Below are 20447 nucleotides of genomic sequence, written 5' to 3'. Positions count from 1 at the left end.
AAGGGGCTCAGGGTGGTCTATAGTGGCAGGCAGGCAGAAGGAAGTGAGATAATCAGAGGATGAGGTGATGTTACCCCCATTAAACATGTTTTTTATTTATTTATCGGAAGCCACCCACTTCAATGCACAAGGGCTCTATGTATGAGCTGTCCACCACAAAATGGTAAACGCCATCGTAATGACTGGAATAGAAGTCAGCTGTAGGCTAAAAGGCAATGTAGCCTAATGATTTAGAGAATTCAATACTTTACTCTCTGTTTTAATATTAGGCTACAGCAGACTATTTTACTGATAGGCCTAGATTTTGAAAACCTTAACACCTCTGATTTTACAGTTATTAGATTGTAATACATCTAGACCTGCATTCTAATAGCCTATAACCTGAGGCAAATGTCATCAAAATTGTTTCAACATTTCAGACATCTTTGTTTAATTAAATTAGAATAGGCTACCATGTTAGATTGCTTTATAAGTCTACGTTTTGTGTAAAAGTTATCTTATTGTATACCGTATTCAGTGGCCTTTCCCCCCAAACCAACAGAACGGGTCATATTACTAAACATAACATGAATATTGTCTTCAACCTTGTGCTCAATTCCATTTCCTCACATGATGACTCAATTGATCAGAGTTGTGCACTCACATTCCATATTGACAGTATCCCTGAATGGCCCCTGACTGTTTGAGCAGAGCCTACTGTAAAGAATAATCCATAATAGCTCCTAACATTATTCAATGCCTGTATTCAAGGCAATGTAGGGAGATCATGTCCTAATAAAGCACATGATATCCTCATTCAGTGGAATGATTAGTCTAGCACAGATGACCTAACTTGTGGCTTGGCATGGTTCAGTACTATCTGTAATACTTCTCAGTTTTAATTCTACAAGCAATGTACAGTATCAGGTACTGAGGTGAGACCGAAGTTGTTAGGCTACCAATATTAAATGGGATGAATTCAAAGGATAAACATACTATCTACCAATTAATCAATACCTATGTTATGCAGTGCCATCTTATATCCAGTAAAATCACCAATAAATTGGGCCACGGTGCAGAGTCATTTCAAATAAGGATTTTACGATTGTGATGAACTCATGCTCTACTCTAATTTCCTTGGAAATGGCAGCATGCCCAGTGATTAACCAACAGTCGTGTACTGTATAACCCACCTTGATGTCTTCCATTTAGCATAGAGTAGAAAGAAAAAAGCAGAGATGAGGCAGGGTTAAAACATAGCCGAAAGAGTGGGGGTCCATCTCACTAAAAAGGGGGTATATCCTGAATGAGTCCCTGATAGTCATAACATGTCACATCTGCTTGATTCACACTATAGGGCCGACCTGAACTATACCCTGCTGGCTCTGATATTTTCTTTTCACATTGTCCTGTCCTGCAGTGTTACATTAACTATGGTGGATGCGTAACCAGTTCAGCCCAGTACAGCTTGGCTTGGCTCGGCACGGTTTGGCTCAGTTCAGTTTGTTTCAGTTCAGTTTGGCTCAGTAGTGTGAAATAGATACAGTAATGGAATCCATTGTGGACATTGCTTTGTTTTAACTGATGCCATCTGGGTAACCTGTTCTTATCACTTCTAACAAGTTCCCAGTTGTCCTCACAAAACCAGGCCGGCTGAAAAGGACTCTGAGTTAAGGCCTACAATTGAAATAAAAAAACATGATCTGGAGGTAGTCAAGTAAGAGATTTTACCTGTCGTATACACCTGTCACGACTTCGGCCGAGGGTCAAGAGGCGGGTGAGCGGCTGGTCCACCTGAGGCAGGGGACGATGACCGCGCAGGACTTTGCGTTGGAGTTTCGGACGCTGGCAGCGGGGTCCGGGTGGAACGAGCGGGCCCTGATCGACCATTTCCGGTGCCATCTGCAGGAGGACGTCCGACGGGAGCTAGCCTGCCGAGACACCATGTTGTCCTTCAATAAACTGGTGAACATGGCCATTCGTTTGGACAACCTGCTGGCAGCCAGAGGACGTCCTGGTAGGGGTCTGCCCGTTTCCACCCCGGACGACTCGGATTCCGAGCCGATGGAGCTAGGTGGAGCCACAGTACACCACAGTACACCACACGTCGTAGTCAACGTTCTTTTGGGCCTGGAGGCGGCAGGCAGGGCACTCACGCATCACCCCAGATATCGAACACCCACACTTGTTCAGAGCCCTCTGCTGCGCACTGTAGCCTACCTATCCACTTTCCTGATCACATTGTAGTTCCCTAGTATAAGGAGCTAGTCGATTCAGGCGCAGCTGGGAACTTTATGGACAGGGCATTCGCACGGCGTCAAGGCATTTCATTGGTTCCCCTATCCATTCCACTCCCCATCAGAGCACTCGATAGTCGACCATTAGGGTCCGGGTTTGTTACGGAAGTCACTATACCAGTCACCATGATCACCCAGGAGACATATTATGAGCAGGTTATTTTTTCGATTATTGAGTCTCCTGCTTTCCCTGTGGTATTAGGTATCCCTTGGCTAGCACTCCACAACCCCACCTTCTCATGGCCGCAGAGGGCTCTCGCGGGGTGGTTGCAAGAGTGTCAGGGTAGGTGTCTAGATGTTTCCGTTGGTGCAACCACGGTGGAAAGTCCAGAAGGTACCTCCGCCATGCGCATTCCCCCCAAATACCTCGATTTGGCACATGTGTTTTCAAAGACGCGTGCAACTAAATTGCCACCTCATCGGGCGGAGGATTGCGTGATAAACCTTCGGGTAGACGCTGTACCTCCCAGGAGTCATGTGTACCCCCTGTCGCAGGCTGAAACGGAGGCTATGGAAACATACTTCTCCGAGTCCCTGGGCCAGGGGTACATACGTCCCTCCACTTCACCCGCCTCCTCGAGTTTCTTCTTTGTGAAGAAGAAAGATGGCGGTCTGCGCCCGTGCATTGATTATCGATCACTGAACAAGGAGATGATTAGATTTAGTTATCCTCTCCCCCTCATTCCTTCAGTGATTGATTCAATGCATGCGGCATGCTTCTTCACTAAGCTAGATCTCAGGAGTGCATACAACCTGGTGTGTGTTCGGGAGGGGGATGAGTGGAAGACAGCATTCAGCACAACCACGGGGCATTATGAATACCTGGTGATGCCCTACGGTTTGATGAATGCTCCATCCGTCTTCCAGTCCTTTATGAACGAGGTGTTTCGGGACATGCTTGGTCGCGGTGTGTTGGTCTACATCGATGACATCCTGGTGTATTCCGCTACTCGCGCCGAGCATGTGTCCCTGGTTCGCAAAGTGCTGGCCCGACTGTTGGAAAATGACCTTTATGTCAAGGCAGAGAAGTGTATGTTTTTCCAGCAGTCCGTCTCCCTCCTCGGATACCGCTTTACCACCTCAGGTGTGGAGATGGAGGGAGATTGCATTTCAGCCGTGAGTAGTTGGCCGACTCCAACCACGGTTAAAGAGGTGCAGCGCTTCCTTGGCTTTGCTAACTACTATCAGAGGTTTATCCGGGGCTTTGGCAAGGTTGCAGCTCCCATTACATCCCTGTTGAAGGATGGGCCGTCCCAGCTCCGCTGGTCTGCTGAGGCTGACCTGACCTTTAGGAGACTGCGTGGTCTGTTCACCTCAGCTCCGGTACTGGCCCACCCCGATCCATCACTACCGTTCGTAGTGGATGTGGATGCGTCCGAGGTAGGGATAGGCGCTGTCCTGTCCCAACGCTCGGGCACGCCACCCAAGCTCCGCCCCTGTGCCTTCTTCTCTAAGAAGCTGAGCCCGGCGGAGCAGAACTACGACGTTGGTGATCGGGAGCTGTTGGCTGTTGTCCGAGCTTTGACCGTGTGGAGGCCTTGGCTCGAAGGGGCGAAACACCCTTTCCTTGTCTGGACGGACCACCGTAACCTGGAGTACATCCGGGCAGCGAGGGAGGCTGAATCTCTCGCCAGGCCAGGTGGGCCCCTATTCTTCACCCGGTTTGATTTTACACTGTCATACATTCTGGGTACGAAGAACGTGAAGGCAGCCGCACTGTCCCGGCTGTATGACACAGAGGAGAGGCCCAGAGACAACACCCCCATACTCCCGGCCTCCTGCATTGTGGCGCCGGTAGTATGGGCGATGGACACGGATATAGAGCAGGCATTACGCACAGATCCATCTCCACCGCAGTGTCCAGCTGGGCTGCGGTACCTGCCTGCTCTTATCTGTGATCGCCTGATCTTCTGGGCACACACGTCACCCTCCTCTGGTCACCCTGGTATCGGTCATACAGTGCGCTGCTTGATCGGAAAGTACTGGTGGCCTGAGGGTGTACGTCTCCTCCTGCTCGGTGTGCACCCAGAGTAAGGCACCTAGGCACCTCCCAGCGGGTAAGCTACAACCTTTACCAGTTCCACAACGACCATGGTCTCACCTTAGTATTTATTTTTTGACTGATCTTCCCCTCTCCCAAGGTAACACCACCATCCTGGTTGTTGTGGACCGCTTCTCCAAGTCCTGCTGCCTCCTTCCTCTGCCCGGTCTCCCCACGGCCCTGCAGACTGCAGAGGCCCTGTTTACTCATGTCTTCCGGCACTACGGGGTGCCAGAGGATAAAGTGTCCGACCGAGGTCCCCAGTTCACGTCCAAGGTTTGGAAGGCGTTCATGGAACGTCTGGGGGTCTCGGTCAGCCTGACCTCTGGGTTCCACCCCGAGTCAAATGGGCAGGTGGAACGGGTAAATCAGGATGTGGGTAGGTTCCTGCGGTCCTACTGCCAGGACCGTCCGGGGGAGTGGTCGGTGTTCTTGCCATGGGCAGAATATGCCCAGAACTCTCTCCGCCAATCCTCTACTAACCTAACACCATTCCAATGTGTTTTAGGTTACCAACCGGTTCTGGCACCGTGGCACCAGAGCCAGACCAAGGCTCCTGCGGTGGATGACTGGTTTCGGCGCGCGGAGGAGACGTGGGACGTTGCCCACGTTCACCTCCAGCGCGCCGTGCATCGTCAGAAGGCCAACGCTGACCATCACCGCAGTGAGGCCCCAGTTTTTGTACCGGGGGATCGGGTCTGGCTCTCGACCCGGAATCTGCCCCTCCGCCTGCCCTGCCGGAAGTTGAGCCCGTGGTTTGTGGGGCCGTTCAAAGTCCTGAGGAGAATCAACGATGTCACGTATAGGTTATTACTTCCCCCTGATTACCGTATTAACCCCTCGTTTCATGTGTCTTTCCTCAGGCCGGTGGTGGTTGGTCCGCTCCAGGAGTGTGAGGTGCGGGAGGTTCCTCCACCTCCTCTGGACATCGAGGGGGCCCCGGCGTACTGTCCGTTCCATCCTGGATTCGAGACGTCGGGTGGGGGGCCTTCAGTACCTCGTGGAGTGATTGTCTTCTTATGTCCAAAGGTCCGACAATTTTATATTTTCTTCCAGTATTCAAATGAGGGGGTAGGCTATGAGTCTCCCCTGTGCACTACCTTCTCTGTCTTTTTTGCTTTTCTCTAGTCCCCCCTCTACCGTGCTTGTGCGTCCTCCTTGGCGGTGCAGTGTCGCCCCGCAGCGCGCTCCGACTCCAGCAAACGAATGCGATACGAGCGCGGTACTGATGCTGCAAAAAAAGGATGAAAAAGAAGCGATGCGGAGGGATGGAACTCTGTGCGCACACGGTCTCCCTCTCCATCTCAATCACTTCACCTGCTACCCCTCCCCCTCCGCCCTTTTCCCCTTCGGTGTCTATCCGCAGCGCGTAATCGTTCGGCGCTCTATGCAAACCAGGGAACTGTAGTTTGTTTTAGGTGAATGAAAATAATTTTTGTGGAATTCAGTCCACGCGCACGGAGACGAGTAGGGCAACGGAAAACCCAGCCCCCTTCCCAAAGGAGCAGTTTCCCACAAGGGGCTCAGGGTGGTCTATAGTGGAAGGCAGGCAGAAGGAAGTGAGATAATCAGAGGATGAGGTGATGTTACCCCATTAAACATGTTTTTTATTTATTTATCGGAAGCCACCCACTTCAATGCACAAGGGCTCTATGTATGAGCTGTCCACCACAAAATGGTAAACGCCATCGTAATGACTGGAATAGAAGTCAGCTGTAGGCTAAAAGGCAATGTAGCCTAATGATTTAGAGAATTCAATACTTTACTTTCTGTTTTAATATTAGGCTACAGCAGACTATTTTACTGATAGGCCTAGATTTTGAAAACCTTAACACCTCTGATTTTACAGTTATTAGATTGTAATACATCTAGACCTGCATTCTAATAGCCTATAACCTGAGGCAAATGCCATCAAAATTGTTTCAACATTTCAGACATCTTTGTTTAATTAAATTAGAATAGGCTACCATGTTAGATTGCTTTATAAGTCTACGTTTTGTGTAAAAGTTATCTTATTGTATACCGTATTCAGTGGCCTTTCCCCCCAAACCAACAGAAGGGGTCATATTACTAAACATAACATGAATATTGTCTTCAACCTTGTGCTCATTTCCATTTCCTCACATGATGACTCAATTGATCAGAGTTGTGCACTCACATTCCATATTGACAGTATCCCTGAATGGCCCCTGACTGTTTGAGCAGAGCCTACTGTAAAGAATAATCCATAATAGCTCCTAACATTATTCAATGCCTGTATTCAAGGCAATGTAGGGAGATCATGTCCTAATAAAGCACATGATATCCTCATTCAGTGGAATGATTAGTCTAGCACAGATGACCTAACTTGTGGCTTGGCATGGTTCAGTACTATCTGTAATACTTCTCAGTTTTAATTCTACAAGCAATGTACAGTATCAGGTACTGAGGTTAGACCGAAGTTGTTAGGCTACCAATATTACATGGGATAAATTCAAAGGATAAACATATACTATCTACCAATTAATCAATACCTATGTTATGCAGTGCCATCTTATATCCAGTAAAATCACCAATAAATTGGGCCACGGTGCAGAGTCATTTCAAATAAGGATTTTACGATTGTGATGAACTCACGCTCTACTCTAATTTCCTTGGAAATGGCAGCATGCCCAGTGATTAACCAACAGTCGTGTACTGTATAACCCACCTTGATGTCTTCCATTTAGCATAGAGTAGAAAGAAAAAAGCAGAGATGAGGCAGGGTTAAAACATAGCCGAAAGAGTGGGGGTCCATCTCACTAAAAAGGGGGTATATCCTGAATGAGTCCCTGATAGTCATAACATGTCACATCTGCTTGATTCACACTATAGGGCCAACCTGAACTATACCCTGCTGGCTCTGATATTTTCTTTTCACATTGTCCTGTCCTGCAGTGTTACATTAACTATGGTGGATGCGTAACCAGTTCAGCCCAGTACAGCTTGGCTTGGCTCGGCACGGTTTGGCTCAGTTCAGTTTGTTTCAGTTCAGTTTGGCTCAGTAGTGTGAAATAGATACAGTAATGGAATCCATTGTGGACATTGCTTTGTTTTAACTGATGCCATCTGGGTAACCTGTCCTTATCACTTCTAACAAGTTCCCAGTTGTCCTCACAAAACCAGGCCGGCTGAAAAGGACTCTGAGTTAAGGCCTACAATTGAAATAAAAAAACATGATCTGGAGGTAGTCAAGTCAGAGATTTTACCTGTCGTATACACCTGTCACGACTTCGGCCGAGGGTCAAGAGGCGGGTGAGCGGCTGGTCCACCTGAGGCAGGGGATGATGACTGCGCAGGACTTTGCGTTGGAGTTTCGGACACTGGCAGCGGGGTCCGGGTGGAACGAGCGGGCCCTGATCGACCATTTCCGGTGCCATCTGCAGGAGGACGTCCGACGGGAGCTAGCCTGCCGAGACACCATGTTGTCCTTCAATAAACTGGTGAACATGGCCATTCGTTTGGACAACCTGCTGGCAGCCAGAGGACGTCCTGGTAGGGGTCTGCCCGTTTCCACCCCGGACGACTCGGATTCCGAGCCGATGGAGCTAGGTGGAGCCACAGTACACCACAGTACACCACACGTCGTAGTCAACGTTCTTTTGGGCCTGGAGGCGGCAGGCAGGGCACTCACGCATCACCCCAGATATCGAACACCCACACTTGTTCAGAGCCCTCTGCTGCGCACTGTAGCCTACCTATCCACTTTCCTGATCACATTGTAGTTCCCTAGTATAAGGGCTCTGAAGTATAAGGGCTCTTTATGGACAGGGCATTCGCACGGCGTCAAGGCATTTCATTGGTTCCCCTATCCATTCCACTCCCCATCAGAGCACTCGATAGTCGACCATTAGGGTCCGGGTTTGTTACGGAAGTCATTATACCAGTCACCATGATCACCCAGGAGACATATTATGCAGCAGGTTATTTTTTTCGATTATTGAGTCTCCTGCTTTCCCTGTGGTATTAGGTATCCCTGGCTAGCACTCCACAACCCCACCTTCTCATGGCCGCAGAGGGCTCTCGCGGGGTGGTTGCAAGAGTGTCAGGGTAGGTGTCTAGATGTTTCCGTTGGTGCAACCACGGTGGAAAGTCCAGAAGGTACCTCCGCCATGCGCATTCCCCCCAAATACCTCGATTTGGCACATGTGTTTTCAAAGACGCGTGCGACTAAATTGCCACCTCATCGGGCGGAGGATTGCGTGATAAACCTTCGGGTAGACGCTGTACCTCCCAGGAGTCATGTGTACCCCCTGTCGCAGGCTGAAACGGAGGCTATGGAAACATACTTCTCCGAGTCCCTGGGCCAGGGGTACATACGTCCCTCCACTTCACCCGCCTCCTCGAGTTTCTTCTTTGTGAAGAAGAAAGATGGCGGTCTGCGCCCGTGCATTGATTATCGATCACTGAACAAGGAGATGATTAGATTTAGTTATCCTCTCCCCCTCATTCCTTCAGTGATTGATTCAATGCATGCGGCATGCTTCTTCACTAAGCTAGATCTCAGGAGTGCATACAACCTGGTGTGTGTTCGGGAGGGGGATGAGTGGAAGACAGCATTCAGCACAACCACGGGGCATTATGAATACCTGGTGATGCCCTATGGTTTGATGAATGCTCCATCCGTCTTCCAGTCCTTTGTGAACGAGGTGTTTCGGGACATGCTTGGTCGCGGTGTGGTGGTCTACATCGATGGCATCCTGGTGTATTCCGCTACTCGCGCCGAGCATGTGTCCCTGGTTCGCAAAGTGCTGGCCCGACTGTTGGAAAATGACCTTTATGCCAAGGCAGAGAAGTGTATGTTTTTCCAGCAGTCCGTCTCCCTCCTCGGATACCGCTTTACCACCTCAGGTGTGGAGATGGAGGGAGATTGCATTTCAGCCGTGAGTAGTTGGCCGACTCCAACCACGGTTAAGGAGGTGCAGCGCTTCCTTGGCTTTGCTAACTACTATCAGAGGTTTATCCGGGGCTTTGGCAAGGTTGCAGCTCCCATTACATCCCTGTTGAAGGGTGGGCCGTCCCAGCTCCGCTGGTCTGCTGAGGCTGACCTGACCTTTAGGAGACTGCGGGGTCTGTTCACCTCAGCTCCGGTACTGGCCCACCCCGATCCATCACTACCATTCGTAGTGGATGTGGATGCGTCCGAGGTAGGGATAGGCGCTGTCCTGTCCCAACGCTCGGGCACGCCACCCAAGCTCCGCCCCTGTGCCTTCTTCTCTAAGAAGCTGAGCCCGGCGGAGCAGAACTACGACGTTGGTGATCGGGAGCTGTTGGCTGTTGTCCGAGCTTTGACCGTGTGGAGGCCTTGGCTCGAAGGGGCGAAACACCCTTTCCTTGTCTGGACGGACCACCGTAACCTGGAGTACATCCGGGCAGCGAGGAGGCTGAATCCTCGCCAGGCCAGGTGGGCCCTATTCTTCACCCGGTTTGATTTTACACTGTCATACATTCTGGGTACGAAGAACGTGAAGGCAGCCGCACTGTCCCGGCTGTATGACACAGAGGAGAGGCCCAGAGACAACACCCCCATACTCCCGGCCTCCTGCATTGTGGCGCCGGTAGTATGGGCGATGGACGCGGATATAGAGCAGGCATTACGCACAGATCCATCTCCACCGCAGTGTCCAGCTGGGCTGCGGTACCTGCCTGCTCTTATCTGTGATCGCCTGATCTTCTGGGCACACACGTCACCCTCCTCTGGTCACCCTGGTATCGGTCATACAGTGCGCTGCTTGATCGGAAAGTACTGGTGGCCTGAGGGTGTACGTCTCCTCCTGCTCGGTGTGCACCCAGAGTAAGGCACCTAGGCACCTCCCAGCGGGTAAGCTACAACCTTTACCAGTTCCACAACGACCATGGTCTCACCTTAGTATTTATTTTTTGACTGATCTTCCCCTCTCCCAAGGTAACACCACCATCCTGGTTGTTGTGGACCGCTTCTCCAAGTCCTGCTGCCTCCTTCCTCTGCCCGGTCTCCCCACGGCCCTGCAGACTGCGGAGGCCCTGTTTACTCATGTCTTCCGGCACTACGGGGTGCCAGAGGATACAGTGTCCGACCGAGGTCCCCAGTTCACGTCCAAGGTTTGGAAGGCGTTCATGGAACGTCTGGGGGTCTCGGTCAGCCTGACCTCTGGGTTCCACCCCGAGTCAAATGGGCAGGTGGAACGGGTAAATCAGGATGTGGGTAGGTTCCTGCGGTCCTACTGCCAGGACCGTCTGGGGGAGTGGTCGGTGTTCTTGCCATGGGCAGAATATGCCCAGAACTCTCTCCGCCAATCCTCTACTAACCTAACACCATTCCAATGTGTTTTAGGTTACCAACCGGTTCTGGCACCGTGGCACCAGAGCCAGACCAAGGCTCCTGCGGTGGATGACTGGTTTCGGCGCGCGGAGGAGACGTGGGACGTTGCCTACGTTCTCCTCCAGCGCGCCGTGCATCGTCAGAAGGCCAACGCTGACCATCACCGCAGTGAGGCCCCAGTTTTTGTACCGGGGGATCGGGTCTGGCTCTCGACCCGGAATCTGCCCCTTCGCCTGCCCTGCCGGAAGTTGAGCCCGTGGTTTGTGGGGCCGTTCAAAGTCCTGAGGAGAATCAACGAGGTCACGTATAGGTTATTACTTCCCCTGATTACCGTATTAACCCCTCGTTTCATGTGTCTTTCCTCAGGCCGGTGGTGGTTGGTCCGCTCCAGGAGTCTGAGGTGCGGGAGGTTCCTCAACCTCCTCTGGACATCGAGGGGCCCCCGGCGTACTGTCCGTTCCATCCTGGATTCGATACGTCGGGTGGGGGGCCTTCAGTACCTCGTGGAGTGGGAAGGGTACGGTCCGGAGGAACGGTGCTGGGTCCCGGTGAGGGATATCCCTCCCTATTGCGGGATTTCCACTGTCGCCATCCGGCTCGCCCTGCTCCGCGTCCTCCTGGCCGTCCCCGAGGCCGGGGTCGGCGCACTGCTGGAGCTGCGCATCAAGGGGGCGGGTACTGTCACGATTTCGGCCGAGGCTGCCTCCCCTCCTTGTTCGGGCAGGCTTCGGCGTTCGTCGTCACCGGCTTACTAACCACTGCCGCCCCAATCATCATCACAATTGTCTTTTCTTGTCAATCACACACACCTGGTTCCTATCCCCTAATTAGTCTGTGTATAAGTGTTCCCTCTGCCCCCTTGTCCTTGTGGGTGATTGTTATTTGTGACAGTAGAGTAGCTCGGTGGAGCTACTCGTAACATATTGTTGCCAGGGTAGATTTTCCCCTGTGCCTATATATTATTGCATATACGTTACAGTGTATTTGCCAGGGATGATAGTTTCCCCTGTGCCTGTTTCGTTGATCGCTATTTGAGCGCATTCGTGTGTCAACGAAGGAATAAACTCTGTATTCGGTGATTACCCTCCTGCGCCTGACTCCTTTCCATCACACTCATCACAACACCCCAAATATCTCTGGCAGTTTAAGTGCTCCCTTCAAAAAGTCGTAAAAACATTTTACTCCAGGAATTCATCTTTAGATGTGATTATCCTTTTCCAAATAACCAACCGTTATACCTGGAATTCTAAACAGTCCTCACAAAACCCTTACGGAAAAACAACATTAACTTAATGTGAACACGTGATCTTATGTGAAGTTAATGTGATAACATGTGACAACATGTAAAGCAACATGTGATAACATGAAACTACACATGTGAAATCATGTGATCACATGTGAAGTGTTCCAAAAACACATTTTCACAATCATGTGATTTTGCACGTGAAATCTTGTTGTTTAATACAGGGCCAAATCCTATCATGAATAACTTGAATTCTCATGTCTACAATTGACCCCAATACATGGTTTACATGAAAGTCTGGGTTAACGCGTGTAAATTTAGCCCACAGGTATCAAATTGTTCAGTAGTGAAATAAACACTGGCACCATAATAGGCCTACTCAATTTATTGACGGACAGTACAAGCAGAAAATATAAAATTCAATGATAAAATGTAACTTGCAATAACAAAGTTGAAACAAATGTGAAAGGAAAGGAACATAATTATCCAGAGTCTGTGGTCTCACCCACTTCATCTGGGTGGTAATGAATCAGCAAAAGCACTTGGGTAATGTTCCCCTTCAAGTAGGCCTCGAATAAACTTAAAATCCCTCCTTTCACATTACTTTGAAGAAGGTTTTTTTGTGTGTCACAGTTATACGAGTAATACAGGGCGGCAGGTAGCTTAGTGGGTGAGAGCGTTATGCCAGTAACCGAAAGGTCGCTGGTTCTAATCCCTGAGCTGACTAGGTGAAAAATCTGTTGATGTACCCTTAAGCAAGGCACTTAACCCTAATTGCTCATGTAAGTCGCTCTGGATAAGAGTGTCTGCTAAATGACTAAAATGTAAATACTGCAACCCCAACTATTTGGATGCATCAGACATGACATAGAACTGTAAAAAAAAGTCAATATTGAGAAATAATTTAGTTTCGTGACAGAAAGAAAAAAGATACGAATGTAGAGGCAACCCTGAAGCAATGAATCATTTTATCGCCTTGGAAAGGAAAGACCGAGTTTGTCAACGCAAGCTAATTGGTTGACCTATAGATTTAATGCATTATTTTTTACTGATTTACCATTTGCCTCATGTAACAAAGGTGAAGCAGAGAGAAAGCTGCAAAGGACCGTCTGGCATGGCGTGTATTGTTGCAACTTTATGTTCCACAGGGAGTGAAGAGGAGTAAGTAGTCCTGTGTGGCTCAGATGGTAAGAGCATTGGTTAGAGGGTTGTGGGTTTGATTCCCGCTGGGGGTCACATATTCTAAAATGTATGCACTGTACTGTAAGTCCTTTTGGATAAAAGCATCTGCTAAGCATCCAAGATGGCGAAGTAGTGCAGTCCTGTTTCTGTCGTGTGTCTGTAAATAGCCTGTAAATACCCTGTTTTTTTGTATTTTTCGTACATATTTCCCTATCAGACTTTTCATCCTTCTACAAAATATACTTTCCTGCAACCCGCCTCACTCAATGTGGAACGGATTCTATTATTGACTTACCTTTTATCTAGAATCTAGAATCTCCAGTTGAAACTAGCTAGCCAGCTAACTAGCTACTTGCTATTAGCCACAGCTAGCGGTGTTTTCACCAAGAACATTGGATTTTTTTCCGCGGGATTAATTTTAATCACTGGACATTGATCACCGGATATTCGGCCAGTCTGCACAGCGCGTTATCGACCCAGAACATATCAGTTTTTCCGCGGAATCACTGATTCACTGGACCTTTAACTCCGGATTCATCGCTACTAGCTGGCTACAACAAAACGGACGCTGTGGTCTGGCTAATCAACCTGAGCTAGGCCCATCTCCCGGCTATCTACCTCTCTATCAACCGGACGGGACCACATAGTATTGACACGGAGCCCCGCCGATCCTACACGACTGGTCTGCCGACGAAATCGTCTGATGTGGTTACGACGTAACCACGAAGATTCCATCCATCTGCTAGCCCTGGCCCGTTAGCACACGCTTACTCACTAAACTGAACTAGCTACTGAACTAGCTACTTGCTATTAGCCACAGCTAGCAGTGTTTCACCCAGAACATTTGATTTTTTTCCGCTGGATTAATTTTAATCACTGGACTTTGATCACCGGATATTCGGCCAGTCAGCACTGCGCGTTATCGACCCAGAACATATCAGTTTTTCCGCCGGAATCACTGGACCTTTAACTCCGGATTCTTCGCTACCAGCTGGCTACTACAAAACGGACGTAGCACACGCTAGCCGTGGCCTCTTACTCACTAGCACTTCACCACCGGACCTTATGATAACTCAGCTATACAGCTGATATCTGCTGGACTGTTCCTTTTTACGGTACTACATCCTGTTTATGTTTAGCCTCAGCCCAAACATGGTTAGTTTATTGTTGTTTCGGTTATTTCTAATTGTACTATATCACTGTAGACCCCCAGCCTAGCTAAACCAGCCTTAGTTAGCTCCTTTGTCCCTCCACCCATACACTCAGAGACCGACTCAATTGATGCCTCTAGAGATACTATCTCTTTCAGTGTTACCCAACGCTTAGGTTTACCTCCACTTTACTCATATCCTTCCATATCCTTGTCTGTACATAATGCCCTGAATCTTTTCTATAACACCCGGAAATCTGCCCCCTTTATTCTATGTACCCAACGCACTAGAAGACCAGTTCTTAAAGCCTTTAGCCGTATCCTTATTCTAGTCCTCCTCTGTTCCTCTGGTGATGTAGAGGCTAACCCAGGCCCTGTAGCCCCCAGTATCACTCCTACTCCCCAGGAGCTATCATTTGTTGACTTCTGTAATCGCAAAAGTCTTGGTTTCTTGCACATAAATATCAGAAGTCTACTTCCTAAGTTTGAGTTATTCACTGCGTTAGCACACTCTGCTAACCCTGGTGTTCTAGCAGTGTCTGAATCCTGGCTCAGGAAGGCCACCAAAAATTCTGAAATTTCCATCCCCAACTATAACATTTTCCGTCTAGATAGAACTGCCAAAGGGGGTGGAGTTGCAATCTACTGTAGAGATAGCCTGCAGAGCTCTATCATACTATCCAGGTCTGTGCCCAAACAGTTTGAGCTTCTACTTCTAAAAATCCACCTTTCCAGAAATAAGTCTCTCACTGTTGCCGCTTGCTACAGACCCCCCTCAGCCCCCAGCTGTGCCCTGGACACCATATGTGAATTGATTGCCCCCCATTTATCCTCTGAGTTTGTACTGCTTGGTGACCTAAATTGGGATATGCTTAATACCCCAGCCATCCTATAATCCAAGCTAGATGCCCTCAACCTCACGCAAATTATCAACGAACCTACCAGGTACAACCCTAAATCCTTAAACATGGGTACCCTCATAGATATCATCCTGACTAACATACCCTCTAAATACACCTCAGCTGTCTTCAACCAGGATCTCAGCGATCACTGCCTTATTGCCTGCGTCCGTAACGGGTCCGCGGTCAAACAACCACCCCTCATCACTGTCAAACGCTCCCTAAAACACTTTAGCGAGGAGGCCTTCCTAATTGACCTGGCCCAGGTATCCTGGATGGATATAGATCTCATTCCGTCAGTAGAGGATGCCTGGTTGTTCCTTAAAAGTAATTTCCTCTCAATCTTAAATAAACATGCCCCATTCAAAAATACAGAACTAAGAACCGATATAGCCCCTGGTTCTCCTCAGACTTGACTGCCCTTGACCAGCACAAAAACATCCTGTGGCGTACAGCATTAGCATCAAATAGCCCCGCGATATGCAACTTTTCAGGGAAGTTAGGAACCAATATACACAAGCAGTCAGGAAAGCAAAGGCTAACTTTTTCAAACAGAAATTTGCATCCTGTAGCACTAACTCCAAAAAGTTTTGGGACACTGTAAAGTCCATGGAGAATAAGAGCACTTCCTCCCAGCTGCCCACTGCACTGAGGCTAGGAAACACTATCACCACCGATAAATCTACAATAATCGAGAATTTCAACAAGCATTTTGCTACAGCTGGCCATGCTTTCCATCTGGCTACCACTAACCCGGCCACCAACTCTGCACCCTCTGCTGCAACTTGCCCATGCCCCCCCGCTTCTCCTTCACACAAATTCAGACAGCTGATGTTTTGAAAGCGCTGCAAAATCTGGACCCCTACAAATCAGCTGGGCTAGACAATCTGGACCCTTTCTTCCTAAAACTAGCCGCCGAAATTGTCGCAACCCCTATTACTAGTCTGTTCAACCTCTCTTTCATAACGTCTGAGATCCCCAGAGATTGGAAAGCTGCCGCGGTCATCCCCCTCTTCAAAGGGGGTGACACTCTAGATCCAAACTGCTACAGACCTATATCCATCCTGCCCTGCCTTTCGAAAGTATTCGAAAGCCAAGTTAATAAACAGATCATCGACCATTTCGAATACCACCGTACCTTCTCCGCTATGCAATCCGGTTTCCGAGCTGGTCACGGGTGCACTTCAGCCACGCTCATGGTCCTAAACGATATTATAACCGCGATTGATAATAGACAGTACTGTGCAGCCGTCTTCATCGACCTGGCCAAGGCTTTCGACTCTGTCAACCACCGCATTCTTATTGGCAGACTAAATAGCCTTGGTTTCTCAAATGACTGCCTCGCCTGGTTCACCAACTACTTCTCAGATAGAGTTCAGTGTGTCAAATCGGAGGGCCTGTTGTCTGGACCTATGGCAGTCTCTATGGGGGTGCCACAGGGTTCAATTCTTGGGCCGACACTTTTCTCCGTGTATATCAATGATGTCGCTCTTGCTGCTGGTGACTCTCAGATCCACCTCTACGCAGACGACACCATTTTGTATACATCTGGCCCTTCATTGGACACTGTGTTAACAAACCTCCAAACGAGCTTCAATGCCATACAACAATCCTTCAGTAGCCTTCAACTGCTCTTAAACACTAGTAAAACTAAATGCATGCTTTTCAATCGAACGCTGCTAGCACCCGCCCACCCGACTAGAATCACCACTCTCGACGGGTCTGACCTAGAGTATGTGGACAACTACAAATATCTAGGTGTTTGGTTAGACTGTAAACTCAACTTCCAGACTCACATAAAGAATCTCCAATCCAAAGTTAAATCTAGAATCGGCTTCCTATTTCGCAACAAAGCCTCCTTCACTCATGCTGCCAAACATGCCCTCGTAAAACTGACTATCCTACCGATCCTTGACTTCGGCGATGTCATTTATAAAATAGCCTCCAACACTCTACTCAGCAAATTGGATGTAGTCTATCACAGTGCCATCCGTTTTGTCTCCAAAGCCCCATACACTACCCACCACTGTGACCTGTACGCTCTTGTTGGCTGGTCCTCACTACATGTTCGTCGTCAAACCCACTGGCTCCAGGCCATCTATAAATCACTGCTAGGCAAATCCCCGCCTTATCTTAGCTCATTGGTCACCATAGCAGCACCCACCCGTAGTCTGCGCTCCAGCAGGTATATCTCACTGGTCATTCCCAAAGCCAACACCTCCTTTGGCCGCCATTCCTTCCAGTTCTCTGCTGCCAATGACTGGAACGAATTGCAAAAATCTCTGAAGCTGGAGACTCTTATCTCCCTCAATAACTTTAAGCATCAGTTGTCAGAGCACCTTACCGATCACTGCACCTGTACACAGCCCATCTGAAATTAGCCCACCCAACTACCTCATCCCTATATTGTTATTTAATTTGCTCTTTTGCACCCCAGTATCTCTATTTGCACATAATCTCTTGCACATCTAGCATTCCAGTGTTAATACTATTGTAATTATTCTGCACTATAGCCTATTTATTGCCTTACCTCCATAACTTGCTACATTTGCACACACTGTATATATATTTTCTGTTGTATTTCTGACTTTATGTTTTTTTTTTACCCCATATGTAACTCTGTGTTGTTTTTGTTGCACTACTTTGCTTTGTCTTGGCCAGGTCGCAGTTGTAAATGAGAACCTGTTCTCAACTGGCTTACCTGGTTAAATAAAGGTGAAATAAAAAAAAAAAAAAAAAAAAAATGGCATATATTATTATTATATTATAATTAAGTAAGTCATTTAACACGAGGGGCGCCGCTGACAGGAAGGTCCTGTTCCGGGCACCTTGAGAACCCTGGAAGAGGGTGGGTAACGTCTCTGTCTCTCTGTCCCAGTCATGGACGTAACTCAGCCTACCCTGGGACCCAGGCAAGGGGGCATACTGATCACAGAAGGCTCCTTTAAGGCTGGGGCCGCAAACCACAGACAGGGAGACATAAAGTGTGCTGTGTTTCAAGTTGAACCTATGGTTGACGTTCATGCCCCTTTGAAGGGTTATGGAGCCCTTTCCTAGCAGATCATCGTTCCATCTGTTGTCGCTGTCCCACACCTGAAAGTGCAAGGCTCTGTTAGGGAACACAGAGAGTGGGTGAATGAGAGAGAGACCTCTAAGTAAGAGCAGTGGTAATACAGAATATATTCACAATGCTGACAAAATGTTTTGTGCTGTTCTTTTTTACTGTTACAAGGTTTTATAGAATAGGGAGCAAAATTAGCAAATTGGAAACTACCCTGGAGATCCCACCGACAAAGACACAGAGAGCCCAAAACACCCTTAACATATGTATTGCTGCTCCATTTATTCCTTTGTACAGGAAGCCTATACATAGTAATCCTCAAGAGACGGATCTGACTATTTAACATAAAAATGGAAAAAACTACTACTACTACTACTTTTCAAATCCACCGTTCTATACTGAATCCTGTATTTCCAGTAGGGGAAGTCATTGTTCCAGATCACAGGAGTGGAATCGCCTTGATTTCCATAGAAGACCTTGACGTAGCTGTCTGTCTTAGAGAAGTAGTCGCCCCCAGAGCCCCGTAGCCACCGTCACATTCATCCTGGCCACGCCCGGTTTACCGGGGCAGCAGTTGGAGTCCACGTTCCTGTGACCGGTGCACTTACAGACGCAGTCTTTGTTGCGTCTCCCCGTCTTGCAAGCAGACGGGCAGGAGGTGGAAACTGTGTACTTCTGGATGTAGTCTCTGATAGCATTGCGCAGGTTGGCCTTGAGGATGGGGTTGTCTCTGGCCAGGAAGTGCAGGGAGCTGAGCTGGTAGGAGACCACAGCAGGGACCTTCTTAAGCCAGGTTTTGTAGCCAGACTTCTTGTTGGGGTTGAAGAGGATGTATGCCACCTCAACGTTGCCGCCCTGCACTTCTGTGACGCGGTCCGAGAAGGTGGCTCCGAAGCTTTGGCCTGTCTTGAGTTTTTTGCTCTGGGACTTGCAGTACTTGGTCTTAGCGCTGATCGTGACACCCTTGATGGTACAGAGAGCGGCAACTTCTGGACCTGGTTGTTCATCAGAGTGTTGATGCACAGGGTGCAGTTACCGTCGTGCCCTTCTACCATGAACTTCCACACATCCACCACAAAGGCGCCGTAGGTCTGCATCTTGACAATGTCGAAACCCTCTCCGGCCAGGTTGTGGCCGGGGACGAACGGAGCCTTCTGGCAGTCGGTGAAGGAGCCAGTGTGGCAGCCGTGACACACAGGGAGGAAAAGGAAGAGTAGAAGGTTGACAGACATGGCATGCTGGGAAGAGTGAAAATTGACAAATATGGTGTGACAAAGGCAGGGTATAGACATAGAAAGAATATAATGAGGGATTTTAGAAATAATGTTATTATAAGCTTTTGCAATTGCCATCCCACTGGGCAAAGACATCACATCAACATCCCAGAAATGGGTGTGTTTACTAAATTTGGGTGTATTATTAAAGGACAAAAATCTTTAAAAGGTCTCAAGTCACTGTGAAATCCACACGGAAGTTCGTTCAGGCATTCCAAGATCTGTATTTCCCACATTGCCTTTAAAAGGTCACTAAAGTTAATTAATTGGAAAACAATATAACCAGTGGTGGAAAAAGTACTAAATTGTCATACTTGGATAAAAGTAAAGATAACTTATTAGAAAATGACTCAAGTAAAAGTGAAAGTCACCCAGTAAAATACTACTTGAGCAAAAGTCTAAAAATATTTGGTTTGAAATATACTTTAGTATCAAAAGTAAATGGAATTGCTAAAATGTACTTAAGTATCAAAAGCAAAAGTAAAAAATAATTTCAAATTCCTTATATTAAGCAAAACATACGGCACCATAAAAAAATTATAATAATAATGTGTTGGCTTTGGGGATGACCAGTGAGATGTACCTGCTGGAGTGCATACTACCGGTGGGTGTTGCTATGGTGACCAATGAGCTAAGATAAGGCGGGGATTTGCCTAGCAGTGATTTATAGATGGCCTGGAGCCAGTGGGTTTGGCGACGAATATGTAGTGAGGACCAGCCAACAAGAGTGTACAGGTCACAGTGGTGGGTAGTATATGGGGCTTTGGTGACAAAACGGATGGCACTGTGATAGACTACATCCAATTTGCTGAGTAGAGTGTTGGAGGCTATTTTGTAAATGACATCGCCGAAGTCAAGGATCGGTAGGATAGTCAGTTTTACGAGGGCATGTTTGGCAGCATGAGTGAAGGAGGCTTTGTTGCGAAATAGGAAACCGATTCTAGATTTAACTTTGGATTGGAGATTCTTAATGTGAGTCTGGAAGGAGAGTTTACAGTCTAA

The 20447-nt window shown here is 48.3% G+C and overlaps 1 pseudogene; it reads right to left on the bottom strand.

Annotated features, from left to right (window-relative positions):
* Nucleotides 1-5761: 5761 nt before the first annotated feature.
* Nucleotides 5762-19403, bottom strand: LOC121570205 (annotated as a pseudogene).
* Between the last annotated feature and the right edge of the window lie 1044 nt (nucleotides 19404-20447).

The sequence above is a fragment of the Coregonus clupeaformis genome, chromosome 35 (assembly GCF_020615455.1).
Source record: "Coregonus clupeaformis isolate EN_2021a chromosome 35, ASM2061545v1, whole genome shotgun sequence".
Classification (NCBI taxonomy): Eukaryota; Metazoa; Chordata; class Actinopteri; order Salmoniformes; family Salmonidae; genus Coregonus; species Coregonus clupeaformis.
The sequence above is the reverse complement of the archived record's forward strand: the minus strand, read 5'-3'. Positions and strand labels throughout refer to the sequence as shown.